Source organism: Octodon degus, unplaced genomic scaffold (genome assembly GCF_000260255.1).
Source record: "Octodon degus isolate 3935 unplaced genomic scaffold, OctDeg1.0 scaffold00001, whole genome shotgun sequence".
Lineage (NCBI taxonomy): Eukaryota > Metazoa > Chordata > Mammalia > Rodentia > Octodontidae > Octodon > Octodon degus.
In genome coordinates, this window is record NW_004524577.1 from 33,090,098 (window position 1) to 33,105,673 (window position 15,576).

Sequence of the window (15,576 nt, forward strand, 5' to 3'; positions counted from 1 at the left end):
CCTTTGCGCTTGCCAGGCAAGCGCTTATTCTACTGAGCTATTTCTCTGGCTTCAGCTATTTTAAGCAATGGGGCAACTGTTTTGGAGGGAGGTGGTACTGGGGATTACTGAATCCAGGCCTTCAGCACTGAGCTACAGGCTCATTCACTCATTTATGTAGATGGGTTGTCTTGGTAAGGCACTAAAGGCCCAGGCCGAGCTTGTACTTGTGCCTCCCCGTCTCGGCGCCCCAGAGCGCTGGATTACAGTACGAACTCATTTGTTTTTAAAGGGGAGAAAGCAGAAATTAAATAAGAAAGAACATAGAAATAATCAGAAGTATGGCAAGCTAAAGGTTACTGCAGACTTCTTTATTTACCAAAGTAAAGGTAAGTTTAAATACCTGGATAAAATATGTAGTTTTAAAAAGAGATAAGATTCTAATCCTGGCTGTAAAAGAGTTTGAAAATCTAAATCAAAATCAAATACAAGAAGAAAATATAAAAGATATCAAAAGGCTATTTTTCTTCCTAGACTATTATGTACGCATGCTTTCTGAGGTGAGTTCTTTTAACTTGGAAGAACCAATCAGTCCAATAATGTTTAAACTTCTAGAAAAAGAAAATCCTCTAAATTCATTTTATGAGATGGAGCTTATATTGCTGCCAAAGTCAAGCAATATAAATAACACAAAAGACTGTTCCTTGTCACTATCAGTGCAACATCTTCAATAAAATATTGGCAAACAAATTCCAAGGTGACAGTAAAATAAACAATAGGATCAAGCGAGGTTTATTTCAGAAAAGGAAGAATCATTAAATAGTGTGAAATGATGTTTACCTTATTAATATATCAAAACTGCAAAAACACATGCTCACGCCCACAGTTGCTGAAAATATCTGTTATGAAAACTATTGATTATGAAAAATATCACAAAAGAACTAAGTTTATAGTGTTTACATACATATGTTGACCCATGCTTCATGGACAAACAATAGAAAATTCACATTAAATTAGGGAAAAGCTGTTATTCTTCACACCACTGAACACAGACCTTGAGGCCCTGGCCAACTTTTTAGGGAAGAGAAAGAAATCGGAGATGTAAAATTGGAAAAAGAGGCCAAATAATTATATTTGCAGATACTGTAACTCAGGGCCTGAGAAACTCAAGGTTAAATATCACTGCCAACAGTAATAAACAAGAGCAATGAACAGTGTAGCTGGATAGAAAAACCAATAGCTTTTATATACAAAAGCAACACTCAGTGCCGGAGTGTGATGGAAAAGAAATGTATGCACGCTCCGAGAGCCTGATCTCGCCGTTGCATGGAAAAATAAGGACAGAAATAATCAGGGAAAATATTGAATCAGAAGAGTAGCACAAGTGGTGTGACGGGTGCATAGAGTGAAGTTGTCTCAACATCTGGTCCTGGGACACAGGCAGCTTCATCAGTGGGACAAAAGAGAACTTTCATTTTTTTTTTTTTTTTTATGGTTCAAAAGAAAAAAGAGTTTGATGCTGAGCATGGTGGTGCAGGGCTGTAATCCCTGCTACTTAGGAGGCTGAGGCATCAGGATCACAAGTTTAAGTCCAGCAGGCAGCTGAGTGAGACTGTCAAAATACAAAAAGGCGAGGATGTAGCTTAGTGGTATAGACCTTGCCTAGCATGGGTGAGGCCCTGGGTTCAATTCCTAGCATTCCCTCAAATTTTTTTTAAAGTTATCGTTCTATGTATGTTGCCCATCAAGCATATAGCTGTGTATACTTATAGATGCACAGACCAGCTTTGAAAATGACTCAAGAAACTGTGACCATTATTGGGTGGTTAGATAGAAGAGGGAAGCGGGGATGTATTTCACCATATTTGCTTGTATAACTTTTGAATTGAGTACAATTTGTGGTAATAGCTCTTTAAAAAGTTGATCATCATCATTGTTACTTTTGTAAGATCAGTATAAGGTGTGAGTAGGAAAGAACGGGCTGTGACTAGAATGAAGTCTACTGAGGGTAGCGTGAAGGGACTTATTTGAACCATGGTGAGCAAGGGGGCCCAGCTACCTCCACGCCTGTGCCTGGAAGCTCCTCGCGTGAATGCAACTTAGAGGACTGTGGAGGCCTCATCACATCAGAGTTTCCTTGTTTCCTGAGTTTCTTCCCTTCAGCCTTCTAGCCCTTCATTCAGCCTCCAGCAAGGAGGCTCGGGTTCTTAGATGTGGGGCCTCCCCACCTCTAGCTTCACTAAGCTGAAGCTGCCACTGCTTTTTTGATAAAATTCAAGGAGCTGCCTGATAAACACACAGTTCACATCAAAGCCCTGTGTTTGCAAACAGAACTGCAAAAATAGTCCCTTATAACATGTAGATGGGTAGATGGCGATGTGCCCCACATCACTAACAATCAAGGAACTGCAGCTCAAACTCCCAAGATGCTACCTTATACCTGTTAGAATGGGTACAAGAAGGACAAGCCATAAGAGGTATTGTACAGGATAAGGAAGGAAGGGGGCTTGTATGCTGTTGATGGGAAGATAGATTGGAGCAGCCGGTGTGAGTGGTGGGGTGGTCTCTAAAGAGATAAAACACAGGACTGCTTTGAAAGGCAGCTGTCCTTGGGAATACACTCGAGGGAAGTGAAATCACCACCAACTCAGAGAGAGAAAGAGAGAGAGAGAGAGAGAGAGAGAGAGAGAGAGAGAGAGAGAGACAGAGAGAGAGACAGAGAGAGACAGAGAGACAGAGAGAGACAGAGAGAGAGAGACAGAGAGACAGAGACAGAGAGAGACAGAGAGAGAGAGAGAGAGTGAGAGAGAGAGTTTCAGTGTTCAGCGTGGTATTACTAACAATAGCCAAGATATGGGAACAATCTATGTCAAGTGAATAAAGAAATCGTGATATATGTATAAATCTAAATTGAGCATGAGTAAAGGAAATCCTGCCACTTGTGACACTACAGATGGGTCTAGAAAACCTGCTAAGTGAAATAAGTCAGAGACAGAAGAGTACCGCATGAACTCACTTATACATGGAGTCTGAACAAAGGGAAATCCCCAAATAAAACTCGAATAGGTAGAGAGTAGAAAGCTGGCTACCTGCAGTGGGAGGAGGGAGGGAAACGCGCAGATGGTGGCCGCAAGGGACACGAACTCAGCGAGGTAGGATCAGAAGCCTGGAGAGCCACCGCACAGCATGAACACGAGTGAGCAGCACTGTGTTCGTGCCGAGAATTTGCGGAGAGGGTTTCTGTACTTTTCTTATACATCTCAGCCACTTTCCCCGTTGCTGAAACGCAAAGGCAACTTAAAGGATGAGAGGTTTTATTTGTGCTCATTTTTGTTGTTGTTGGAGGTTTCAGCCCCAGACAAAAAGTCATGTTGGAAGGGCTGGGGAGGGGGTAAGGGGGAGGATGGGGGGAGGTTGGCGGAGTGCAGGGGGTGGGGAGCAGAGCTTGGTGAAAAGTGGCATCAGGGAGGCAGAAAAACACGCTTCCAGGTCGCGCCCCCTGCCTGCCCCCAGCCAGGCCCCGCCTCCTGACAGCAAGGTCAGCTGTGGTGCGGTGCAGGGCAGCAGGCTGTTTGCATCACTGAAGGGTCTAGAAGGTTCGACATGCCTGCTCTACCGGCTCCATGATGCAATCATCTTCCTCGGTTCACACCTTATGAATACACAAGGCTTTTGAGGGCCACTCTCTGTGCAAACCACCACAACCCTACACACACGCGCACACACACATACACACAGAGACACGCACCTGCGCTCGACCAACTGCGTGAGACAATGTTGTTTGCTTGACTGCAAAAATCAGTTCACTATGCATGTGTATATCAAAACGTGCGCACCTTAAACATATATAATGCAAACGGGAGCCCCTGAGACCTCTCCTCGAGGTAGATTTCTGCTCCGTCTGCTCTCCTGTTCACGTAGAAACACTAAAGCTTCCCTCACCATAGGCAACCTGCTTCCCACGTCTTCGTGGAATAAAGGAGCTCCTCTTTCTTTCTGAGAAAATCCTGTCATTTCCTGGTCAGCATGAGCCTGGTTGGCAGATGGCAGCTCAAACCCTGGCTGTGTACTGTGTCGCCCCCCGGGAGTAGCCCCTTGATAAAGCCTTGGCTACTAAACAGAGCAGTGGCTCAACCGAATAAATTTGCTTCATCTAGTCCCTTTGCGGGGGAAGGCCATGCGATTGAGGGGGGAGCAGCCCCATCTTGAAGGCCGGGATCCTCATCCAGTATTTGCTGAGACTCCACCAAGAACATGGGTCTTTGGCGGGTTGTTACATAACCTCCTGCGGTTTCCCTGAAAATTACACCTAACTGGAAAATAACCAGCCTGGAATACTAGAGATCAAAAGCCCCCAGCCCTGGTCAGCTTTCCTTATCTTGTCAGTCATTACAGCTAGCTGCAGGGCAAGAGAACGATGGGGAAGAATCTTGTGTAAGACCCTGGCCATGAAGCTGCAAGATTGATCTCTAGTCTTCGAGGCCCGTTATTTCCTGGCTAGGTCTTAGTTTTGGGGAACAAGGGTGGTTATAGCGGGAAGTGGGGGGGGGATAAGTGCAGTGTAAGGACCCTACACTGAAAACTGCCAACCACTAGATCCCTGAAGGAGACGCGGGCTGGGAGACCTCAGCGCCTCTACATTTCCAGAGCAGGAGGAGGTCCTTAGGGGAAGCGGTATTAACGCTTGACTTTTGACTTGGGGACTCTGAGGACAACTTTTTGTCACATTTAAAAAAAGAAGTGAACTTTGTTTTCCTCACCCCATGGAAACTTCAACTTTGTTATAACCACTGAGGAAAAAAAAAAATCTTTCGACTTCATTCCTATAACGGCAAAGCACTGACTATAAATAGAAGAATTTCTCAAATGAAAAAAAAAAAACTCATTACAATAGACTTTTTCCTTTAAATATATTTTGTCGATATTTTAGGTTTTGCTAGCAGAAGGTGCCGAGGTAAGGAATCTGACATAGGTAATTTATTGTGTTCTGTGTGCAGTAGCAAGAATGGTTTTTCTGAGAAATCATTTTGCCTAAGCCCCTTTCCTGCCCAAGCTCCAGTAGCTGCCTGCAGCGTTCGCTTCCCCACAGTGAGTCATTCCCAGGGCGGCCCCTCTCACTCCTGGGGCCGTCCCCTCTCCCCTCCTCCTCCTCCTAAGACTTTCACTCCATCTGCAGGCTTCCTCTCTCCTTGCCTCACCAGTTAGTGACGTGGGTGAGAGGAAGCCGCAAGTCGCATGGTCCCCTTCTCTGTGAAGTCAGGGGTTAGAGGCATGCGGGTCACCGTCCCCAGGAGGCATCAGTCAGTGGGAGAATTAGTCATCAGATAACCTTGACTTGGAGCTAACCTGCCCCAGGCTGTTTCCCGCCCCTCAGGGAAGCCAAGCTGCCTGTGAGCACCAGGTTCAGGCATTCAGCTCTCACGTTGCTGACACGCGGTCAGAGAAGAAGAAACGCGGATCTTTCAAGACCTAAATAAGATCTTTTTCCAAGTTGCCAATGCATCCAACACTTTTTCTTCTTGATACTAAATTTATTTTGAAATTTCAAATAACATAAGAGGGAGGCATAAGATTTTTGTGACTATTCAAAAGCTGCGTTTTTTTTTTTTTTTTTTTTTTTTTTTTTTTTTTTTTTTTAGTAACTGAAGCATTCTTAAGACGCTTTCCAGCTTATCATATGACCTATAAGCATGTGCCAGTCCTCCGCTGGAAAGCCAGTTACAGCAAACTTATCTGCACTAGAGCGCGCAGGCTCACTTCCTTCTGTGGCCATCTCGTCCATCTGAAACCCTCGTCTGTGACCTTTGACGGACTCTGAGCCTCCTCCCCTCCGCGCCTGCGATGCCTGATTCCATCTGGACCGGACTGATTCAGACTGCGGAGGAGCCGCCGTGTCCTGAAGGTATGGGGGCCAAACACAGCTGAGCGTAGTGGCTGCGGCAGGCATGGCAGTAACAGGAGCACCCCAACTGGTACTGTAATGATGGTAAGAACAGCAGCTGGTATTGGTTGAGCTTCTTTTATAAACTGCATATTTTATGTCCATTGCCTTCCTAACTGTTCACAGCAAGTGTATGAAGTGGGCGTTCTAAATCCGGTCTTTCAGAAGGGGAAACTGAGGCTCGGAGAGGGCTGAGTAGTCTGGTCACAGTGGCAACTATGGAGCTGGATTGGACACCCAGGTCATCCAGCTCCCATAGACACTGCGCTTACCACTGCTGGTCATAAACATTGACCGGCGTCTGTCCATGTTGCTTTGGCCTCTGTCCGTCTGTCCAGCGCTTCTCAGAAGAATTCTGGAAAAGGTTTGCTTGCCTTCTTCTGCACCATGTCAGAAGGGCTCAGGAGGCATTTCTGCTCAAAGTGCATGACCAGGAGGCAGGCTGTGAATGTAAGAATACACAAACTGCCCCAAAGAAGAGCAGATGCTGTCAGATGACTTCCTGCTTGCACTGCCGGTGGGGGGAAGAAGTCCTAAGCAGCTAGACCTGACTGGCTCCTGCAGCTGGGCTTGATTTCTTCCAATCGCAGGGTTCAGCCTGTAACTTGTTCCGGTAGGTTATTTTTTTGGGTCATTTTCTGGTCAGAGTTTTAAGGGCTTCAGCTGGCTAATAGGGATTGTGAATAAAGTAATACAGACAAGTCACTTCGAAGTTATTATAAAGGCTGCAACAGGTTTCAGGGTGTTTTGCAATTAAGATTAGCATCTTAGTGTTGAGCTATTTTGCTAATTAATTTTATCTTTTTTTAGTAATTTTTTTTCGTTTATGTATTTGGTCAGTATTTATCTCACTATGCAGCTTAGACTCCTAGTGATGCTCCTGTTCTCAGCCTTCCCAGTGCTGGGATTACAGGCTTGCACCACCATGCCTGGACTTGGTTGCCGGCTTAGTGTGCCCCGGGGCTGGGGCTGGGGATCAAATCCTGGTCCCTGAACTTGCCAAAGCAGGCACTTAGTCTGCTGAGCTGTCTCGCTGGCCCTTAATATATTAATTCATTTTAATTTGTTCTAATGGTCTTTGGTTTCCTGCTTAATACCGATGGGGGTAACAGATTAATTAGCTGTAAATAGTGGCTTATGTCTTACTGTTACCTCTGGGTTCTGAGGAAGAACCAAGGTGCTTATGTGTTAATCAGGCACATTTCTGGGCAGTGTCCTTTCATTCGCTTGGGGTCAGGGTCTTTCTCTAACACCACTGACACTGTTTGTGCAGTCTGTGACCAGCAAATGTGTATTGCAGATGAGACTGTATTGCTTCCAGAATATTAAATTTGTTTATTTATTTTTTCTGTATTTTAGGGAAGGGTCTGCAGGGTGTGCAGGGTCTCACTACCAGATCAGACTCCCAAGAGCTGGGATTACAGGTGCATGCCACCACGCCCAGTCTCAATGGCCATCTCAGTGCACCCCAGGGGCAGGGCCGGCACAGCAGGCCCCAGGGATCAACCCCCAGCCCCTGCATCTGCCTAAGGAGGTATTTTAATCCACTGAGCTATTTGGCCAGCCCTGAAATATTAAATTTAGACATTGTAAGAGTTATAGTCTAGGGACAGGAAAGATAGCTCAGTGGAATAAGTGCTTGCCTGGCAAGCACAAGGTCCTGAGTTCGATCCCTGGTACCACTAAAAAAAAAGGAACTATAGTTTTAAGAGTAAAAGAGTAATCAGTTTCAGGTCTTAAAGCAAATGGGGGCTCTGTTAGAGGGAAATAACCAGGAAGGAGGATTTTTAGTGGGATAAGTTTCTATGATGTGGAAAATAAAGTAATGCCATCTCTCTTCTCTCTCTTCTCTCTCCTCTCTCCTCTCTCCTCTCTTCTCTCTCTCCCTCTCTCTCTCTCTCTCTCTCTCTCTCTCCCCATCCTCCTTTCCTTCCTTCCTTTCTTTTCTTGAGATGGGGTCTTGTTATGTAGTTCAGGCTGGCATTGGACTTGCTATGACCTCCCAGCTGAGGTGATCTTCCTGCCTCAGCCTCCAAATGCTGGGATTAGAGGTGTGCACCACCAGGCTCTGCTGCACTCATTTCTTTAAATCAAGACGCTATGCTGTGCTTGCTTTGTACTTTCTGCCTGGGTCAGGAAGAAGCAGTGGCCTTCTGTTCCTCCTTCACCCCTCTCTTTTCCTTTAGGGATCTGATAGTTAACCCTGGCCATTTTTGGAAGGCAACTTTGCCCTGCTCCTTAGGCTAGAAGTGCCAAAGGAGGCAACGACAAGAGTTATGCAAGCCTTACCTTAGCTTTGGGCACTGGCTTGCCACTCCCTTCCTCTCCTACTGCTCTGCCTTACCCAGCCTCGGTCAAGCTCATCTGTATAACGGGGACAGCAGGACCTTACACAGGTGGCAGGAGGCTTCACGCCAAGCGCCCTGACCAGGGTCTTGCTGCCGGGCAGTGGTACCTATGCAGGATCATTTTCTTTCTTTTGCACTTCTGATTTCTTGGCTTCTTGTCTATGCCTCTTCCAGTACATTCCACAAAAACAGATTCAGCTTCAAGTAGAGCTGCTTTGAGCTTATAATATCATCTTAACAAATGTGCATACTTTTGTTTGTTTACACTATTTCCCATATATTCTGCTACCTTTAACTGAACCTAGCAGGGCTGTCCAAATAGCTCAGCGGATTAAAGTGCCTGCAAGCAAGTGCAGGGGCCAGAGGTTCAATCCCCAGGCCTGCAGTGCTGACCTCGACCCCGGGGTACACTGAGACAGCAATTGAGACTGGGCGTGGTGACGCGCTCCTGTAATCCCAGCTCTTGAGAGGCTGTAAACAGGATGATCACTTTGAGTCCAATCTAGTAGTGAGACCCTGAATACCCTGCAGATCATTCCCTAAAGTACTGAAAAAAAAATAAATGAACTGAGCCTCGCTCAGGCCAACATTAGTGATGTAGGGCAGTGCTGAGGCGTCTGTTTGGAGCCTACAGAGACTAGTTCTGGCTTTGCTTATTCACTTCCTTTTCCTTCCCTGCATTCCAAGCGAGGCTTGATCTTGCCAGACTAGTTCTACTTAGTTCTTTATTTTGGGAATTTGTGTGCAGGGTCAGGGAGAAAGCTCCAGGTGGAGTGGAACTAAGCCTTGAAACAAGGTCTAGGAGGGGTTCTGGTGGGAGGGCGTGGAGGAGACTGGGGCAGGTGAGGGCCATGTGATGTGGTACACGGGAAAGGAGGGGCCTTTGTGTGGGCCAGGACGGCCCTGCACAGGGTTTAAGTAATGCAAAAATGGTTTGATGCTTTGAAATTCCTCCCTGGTGGCTAAGTTGTTTTTCTGTGATAATAAACCCTATCAAAGAACAAAGCATGATTTCTATCTGGGGCCTTCAGTTTTCTTTGACTTTACTTGGTGATAGGAACCATACCATTTGTAATTCTGGATTTGGTGCATATAAATCCTCAATAAATTCTTGATGAAGGGGTTGTGCTTAAAGCATGCACAAGGCCCCGAGTTCAAGCCCCAGCACACACACACACACACACACACACACACACACACACACACACGATTACTAATGATGCTGACTGCTTCATTCACAAGCATGTGGTGAGTCCTTCAGCCTGCCCAGGTGCCAGGTGCAGAGATGCACAAGAAGTCCCTGCGCGTGTCTCAGAAGAGGCTGACTTGGGTACGCACATTTTCAGTTTCTAGTGGTCAAATATGGGAGTCCAGAGGACAGGATCTCTCTCTTCCCTGGGAGCAGCGCTTCCCTGTGTGGCTGGCTGATGCTGCAAGAATTCCACTGATTTATTTATCTAATGGTACCAAAGAAGCACTCACAATTTATTTGTCTCATCTTCTAATTATTAACTTCAGCTGTTGTTTTTGCTTCACTTAGCTGCCATTTACCTAATTTCCCTAGAACTAATTAACACCAATAATAGATTTTTTATGGTAAATATATTGGCATTTACTGACACAGAGGTTACATCCATTAGCAAAGTGGGGGATGCACACAGTAGAAAGGGTCATAAATTCACAGAGTGCTTGGAATTTGAGCCTTATATACTTACTAGCATTTAGCTTACAGTGTAAGGGAGTCACCTGTGGTCTCGAACTAGTTGATATAAAATTGCTTTAACTTTGCAATTCATCTTATTATGCATGCATATTGATGATTGTTGCATTTGTATTCTGTGGCCATCTCTGTGATAGAGAACATAAGTTCACTGAGTGCAGACATTTGCATCTTTAGTTTTTTACTCCTAGTACCCAAATTATTTCTTTGCAATGAAAATTTGGTTGAGTAAATGATTAGAAAAGGTATTAGTAAGGGTTTTCCAGAGGAACAGAGCCAACAGGAAATGCGTAAGGAGGTTTATTATGGGAACTGGCTTCCATGCTCCTGGAGGCTGGGAAGTCTCACAATATGTTGTCGGCAAGCTGGAGAGCGAGGAAAGCTGGCTGTGTAATGCAGTCCAAGTCTAAGGGCCTGTGAACCAGGGAGGGGGTGGTGTGGCTCTAGCACAAAGCCAACTGCGTGTTCGCTATGGGGGTAAGTCCCAGAGCCTAAAGATCCAAGAACCAGAGGTCCAGTGCCCAAGGATACGGATGACATCCAAAGCTCAATAGAGAGAAGGGCCAGCTCCTTCATCTTCTTGTTCTAATTGAGCCTTCAACAGATTGAGCAATGTCACCCACATGGGTGACAGCAGATCATCTTTATTCAGTTTATTGATTCCAATGCCAATGTCTCCTAGAAATAGCTTCAGAGACACGCCACATCTAGTATTGTACTTGATATTGGGGTATCACTTACCAAGTCAAGGCGACACAAAATGATGGATAATGGAAGAGAAACAATCTTGGGATTTTTCAAGGAAGCTGTTTTCCTACTCTATTGTGCAGAATTAAAATGTTATTTAGTTAGCTTATGTCACTGTGCTAGGCACCATACTGAGGTTCAGATTAGGACAAAGCTCCTGTCCTGAAGTTAGAGCCCTTTAGAAAACTGTACATATGGTTGTAACACAAGGTAGAATTAAGTGCCCCAAAGAAAAGCTAAGGACATAAGAAAGGGGAGTCAGAGAACCGGACTGTCACACATCGGGGAGAGTGAAAGAAGCCTGAGCGGAGGAGTGACTTTTGACCTAAGCGTTGGAAACACATCTAAATTCCAGAGATAATATGAAAGGAGGAGACAGGGGGCAGGGTGGGTGGAGGGAACAATAGGAGACAGGGTGTGAGTCAGGTTTGAAGATTGGCTACCGGTCTCCCTGAGCTGGAGCTTCTGCAGCGAGCTGCGTCTGTGAGGAGGGTGAAGCAGAGTCAGCAGCCCAGGTCAAGGTCCCAGCCAGCATCGCCCGTTCAAGATCAGCACCCGGTGCATGCCTGGTTCGCTGACTTTTCTGATTTTCAAATTTAGAAGTGACCAAATTAGGTCACTGTCTGCAGGAGACGGGCTTGTTTCAGGGGTGGGAGAAAGAAAGGGTGAGATAAGTTGAGGGGTGATTTTCAGGAAAGTGGTGGTGAGCAAATAAATCACAGGGAGGCAGCAGAGATTAGAAGGTTGGTGAAGGACACAACTAGGAAAATGAAAGATTCTTAAGAGCTAGAGGGAGGGATGCACCACTGGCAGATATTTGGGATTTATCGCTGCCTATTTACATTTCTGGGCAACCATTGTTCTTACTGAGACTGTGAGTGCCTCGAAGACAGGGCCCACGTAAGTTTTCTTGCCAAGGTGGGCATGGCAAGTGCTGGCCCAACATGTGCTGGGAAAATGAATGGAAGTTAGGAGCACTGGCGTGGTGATGATGGCTGAGGTGTCGGTGGCAATGGGATCCTTGTTTCAGCTGGAACTTGTGAGTGTGGCCTATGTTTCAGACTGTCTCCAGGAATAGATTATGGAGAGGATTGGAGAACAATTGGGAACCATGAAGTGAGGGTGAGATATGGTTTAGGTGGTGTGCTCTGGGGAGAGAGAGGGCTGCCGCTCCTTTCTTCAAGAGGTTAAATGAGATTGCAGGGAAAATCTGCGAGGTGTCCACGGGGGACCCTGGGAGGTGCAGAGCAAAGCCGGGGAGGACAGAAAGGACTGAGGCCACCGTCTGAGCTGTGTTCCCCCTTGGAGTGGCAGCGAAGGGCAGGGGAAAGGGAAGTGGCCGGTGGGCTGCCGTGGAGGCCGAGGTGAGTGTGGGCGAGGCAGTCATGGGCTGGCCTTTCCTGATTTGTTTGGTGGTTTCTGTGACATTACTTACTCTCTCATCTCAGTATCCCTGGTGAAGAGTGAGTTTAATAATAATAATAATAATAATAATACCTGAGCAGGTGCACACATGACCGTTAGGGGAGGGAATGCAAATGCAGTAAGTACTCCACTAGAACCAGGACCACTTTGGCCGCTTTACCCTACTTAGTCCTTAACTGTATAGAAAGGCCTCATTGTCTCTTCCCACCTGCGAGGAAGGTGAGCCACAGACAGGCCTCATCATTTTCTAGGTTCCCTTAGCCACTAAGAGATAAAGCTTCCTTACGATGGAGTATGTCCCTCTCCATCTGTCCCCGAGCCTCAACTTTCCATGCTAACATCCAGCCCAAGCCTGGAAGATACGGCATGGGTACTTCCTGAGCAGACTGGCTCAGATGTGACCACTACGAAGGGGCTGCAGCTGGTTTGAAGCAGGGACTCCTGAGCCTGCTGCATGCTGGAAAGGTTCACCTGGTAGTCTCAAAAGAGCAAGCGGGATTAGAGGGCTGCAACGGGGGAGGCAGGCGTGGCAGGCTTCAGTGCAGCCCTAATCAGGAAGGAGCGACTTCGGGACTTCGTATGCGCCACCGATAAGGTGGAGATGATAGCGGCGGCTTGGTGTTTCCACTTGAAAGTTTCCAACAGTGGGCTCCCAGAGAATACTGATACTCTGAATGCTCCAGAGAAAGCAGGGAGGGGAGATTGTAGCTCTGCTCCCTGGGAGAAGGTCTCTCCTCCAAGAACAGAGTTCTCTCTAGAGACCTGCGCCTGCTCATCGCAGCGGGGCATTTCCTTTGCTCCCGTGGCAGCTTGGATCTGACGGAAACTCCCTCAGTGGTCTTTGCTTCGCGTCAATCTAATCGAGTCGATCTTCCTTCCTTACAGAAGGAAGCTGAGGAGGGCTCTTTCCTTTCTTTCCTGGAGCAGGACATTTTCCAGGCACACTCAGCACCTGCATGCCTTTTGCAAGAGGAGGCTTACACCTAACTGTAATTGGCGTCTATCAGAGAGTGCGGCGATTTGCATTTGGGAAGTTAGAGAAATCAGTTCTGTTGACTTCCTGCTTTCTATTTCGGGGCTCTGAGCGGCACTTCCCGTTCGTTCGTTTGAGTGGGACCAAGCAGCACACAGCGAGCTGCAATTCCTCCTGGAGCTCCTTTGCGTGGACATAAAGTAAGTTCAGTGCTGGGGCGTTTGTCTTCAAGTTCGTCCTGTATCTGTTTTGGTTTTTCGGCTACTAGGAATGAAATAAAGAGAGCATTTTGATTTCTTCCTCCAGGTCAAAGTCCCAAGGCTCCTGTGCAAATTTCTCTGCACCCAGGAGTGCAAAATATGCTGCGCAGGCTGAACTCCTGGCAAGACTTGGCGGTTACAGGGCAGCTCCCTTGGGCAGTTGCTGAGATTGCTATCTGTGGGTTATTTACTTTAGGTTTTCTGTCTAAATATTTTATTTCACCTGCAAGTGTAAAAGGGGGAAGGCGGGTAGATCTTTTTAGCTTTTCTTTCTCTATCCCATCTCTCGCCTCTCTTCTTTTCTATGCTTAGGGTTTAAAATTATGTGCACTTTCATGATTTCAGAGCTACAGTCTCCCCTCCCGGCTTCCTCTTGAGCAATCAGTGTATCAATATTCTCTTGGAGCCCACTGTTAGAAACTTTGAAGTACAAACACCAAGCCTGGGCTGTCATCTCCCCCTTACCTGTGCAAACCCAAATCTTGATTCCTTCATTGCATGCTGTGAGGTGGATATTGTTCCCATTTTATGTAAGGTGAAACTGAGTCTTCACTGACATGGTCAATGCTACTGAGTGAATAACAACACTGAAAAGGAAGCTCTAGCTTTTGGCCTTCAGGTCTTTTGCCCCAATACTACATTGCTTTTCTGGCAGATGTTGGAGTGTGAAGAATACTGGCAAGAAGGAGAAGTTGTGGCTGGACTGGAAAGCCTGACCAGGGCTCACCTACACTGGCATTGTATACTCTGCTGAGTGAAATAGAAGATGTCAACTCCTTAGGTCGCCACTGTCTTCTTCCAGCCTGTAGGACCTAGGGTCTCATTTCTGTATTGCAGCCTAAGGATGATGTGTCTTGTAGGAGTCAGTCACTACGTGCAGGGAGAATAGTTGAGAAGTCAGAGGAGCCTGGTGATGGCCCTTCTGTTGGACAATAACCTGAAAGTGGTAGCAATGGGACACTCCCATTTTTCCTGATTCACAATTCTTACAAGTCAAATAGGGTTGAAGGGAATTAATTGTGCGTTGCTGTCAATTTGAGTGCTTAATTGGCTTTCATGACAGGGAAAGGGCTTGGCACAAGTGGTTACTTAGAAGAAGCGGACAATAACTCTTTTCTCAGGACTTCGAGAAGGTCCTGGACAGTGAGGGAGGCCGGTGGAAGCCTGGCCTGCCCATCCTGTCTGGCATGTCTGTAGGAGTCCTTGGGACCATGCAAGTCCTCCCTAGGCTGTCCTGATAGACAGTGAAATCCAAGGGGCTCCTGTGCCAAGACCCAGGGCCAGTGGGCATTGTCCTGACCTGGGCTGTGAGCAGTCCCCTGCCTAGGCCTTGCCTCCTTTTCCCAAATTGTGCCCGTACCTCTGCAGCTGCAAAGGAAAGCAGCTGGTTGGATGATGAACCGGCGCTGGCCTGGGGCCACTCACCCCCACAGCTGTGGGATCCTAACCTGTTTTCTGGACACGAGGACAGTGAATGGGTGAGGGGGAAAATTAAATATCAGTGCAGGATGGGTTGACAAACATGGGCATGGCCAGCAGAAGTCTTGTACCAGAGCCAGGAGCTGGGAGAAGAATTTGAGATTTGGGGAAGAATCTCAGAAGTCCCAGTCTAAGGCAGAGGATAAAACGAAGGCAAATCACACTCGTGAAATTCAGTGGATTAGAACAAAGAAGGGACCATAGAGATTGAAGATAAAGGGCAGTGGAGGTGAGAAAGGACAGTCTTGTCATCAGCCAGAGGCTAGAAAGGCCATGTGGCAGTTTGAGTAAGGATTTCTAAACGCAACATGCAAGTGGCCTCAAAGCAATCCACACTGGCTCAAAGTATGTTACGCTCGTGTCCAATTATGATGAAATGAAATCCATTGTCCTATATAATTAATATGCATTGAACAAGCTTTTAGAAAGGTCTGTGTCAGAGTGTTCATAAATTAACTTCTGTTTTAAAGACACGAAGGATACTCACCACTGCAACCTCACGCAAACCACTCTTGGCAAAAACTTATGTCAGGGAATAGGTGCTCTTTCAATGATCAGTTTTGAATTTCTGAATTTGGGAGAGGCTTGTGCGTTAGCTCAGTGGTTTAAAGTGCCTTCTTGGGCAAACCCAGTCAGGCACAGGGGACTGTGGTTCAATCCCCAGCTCCACATGCCACACCAGACCTGCCCTTAAGGCAGCCTGA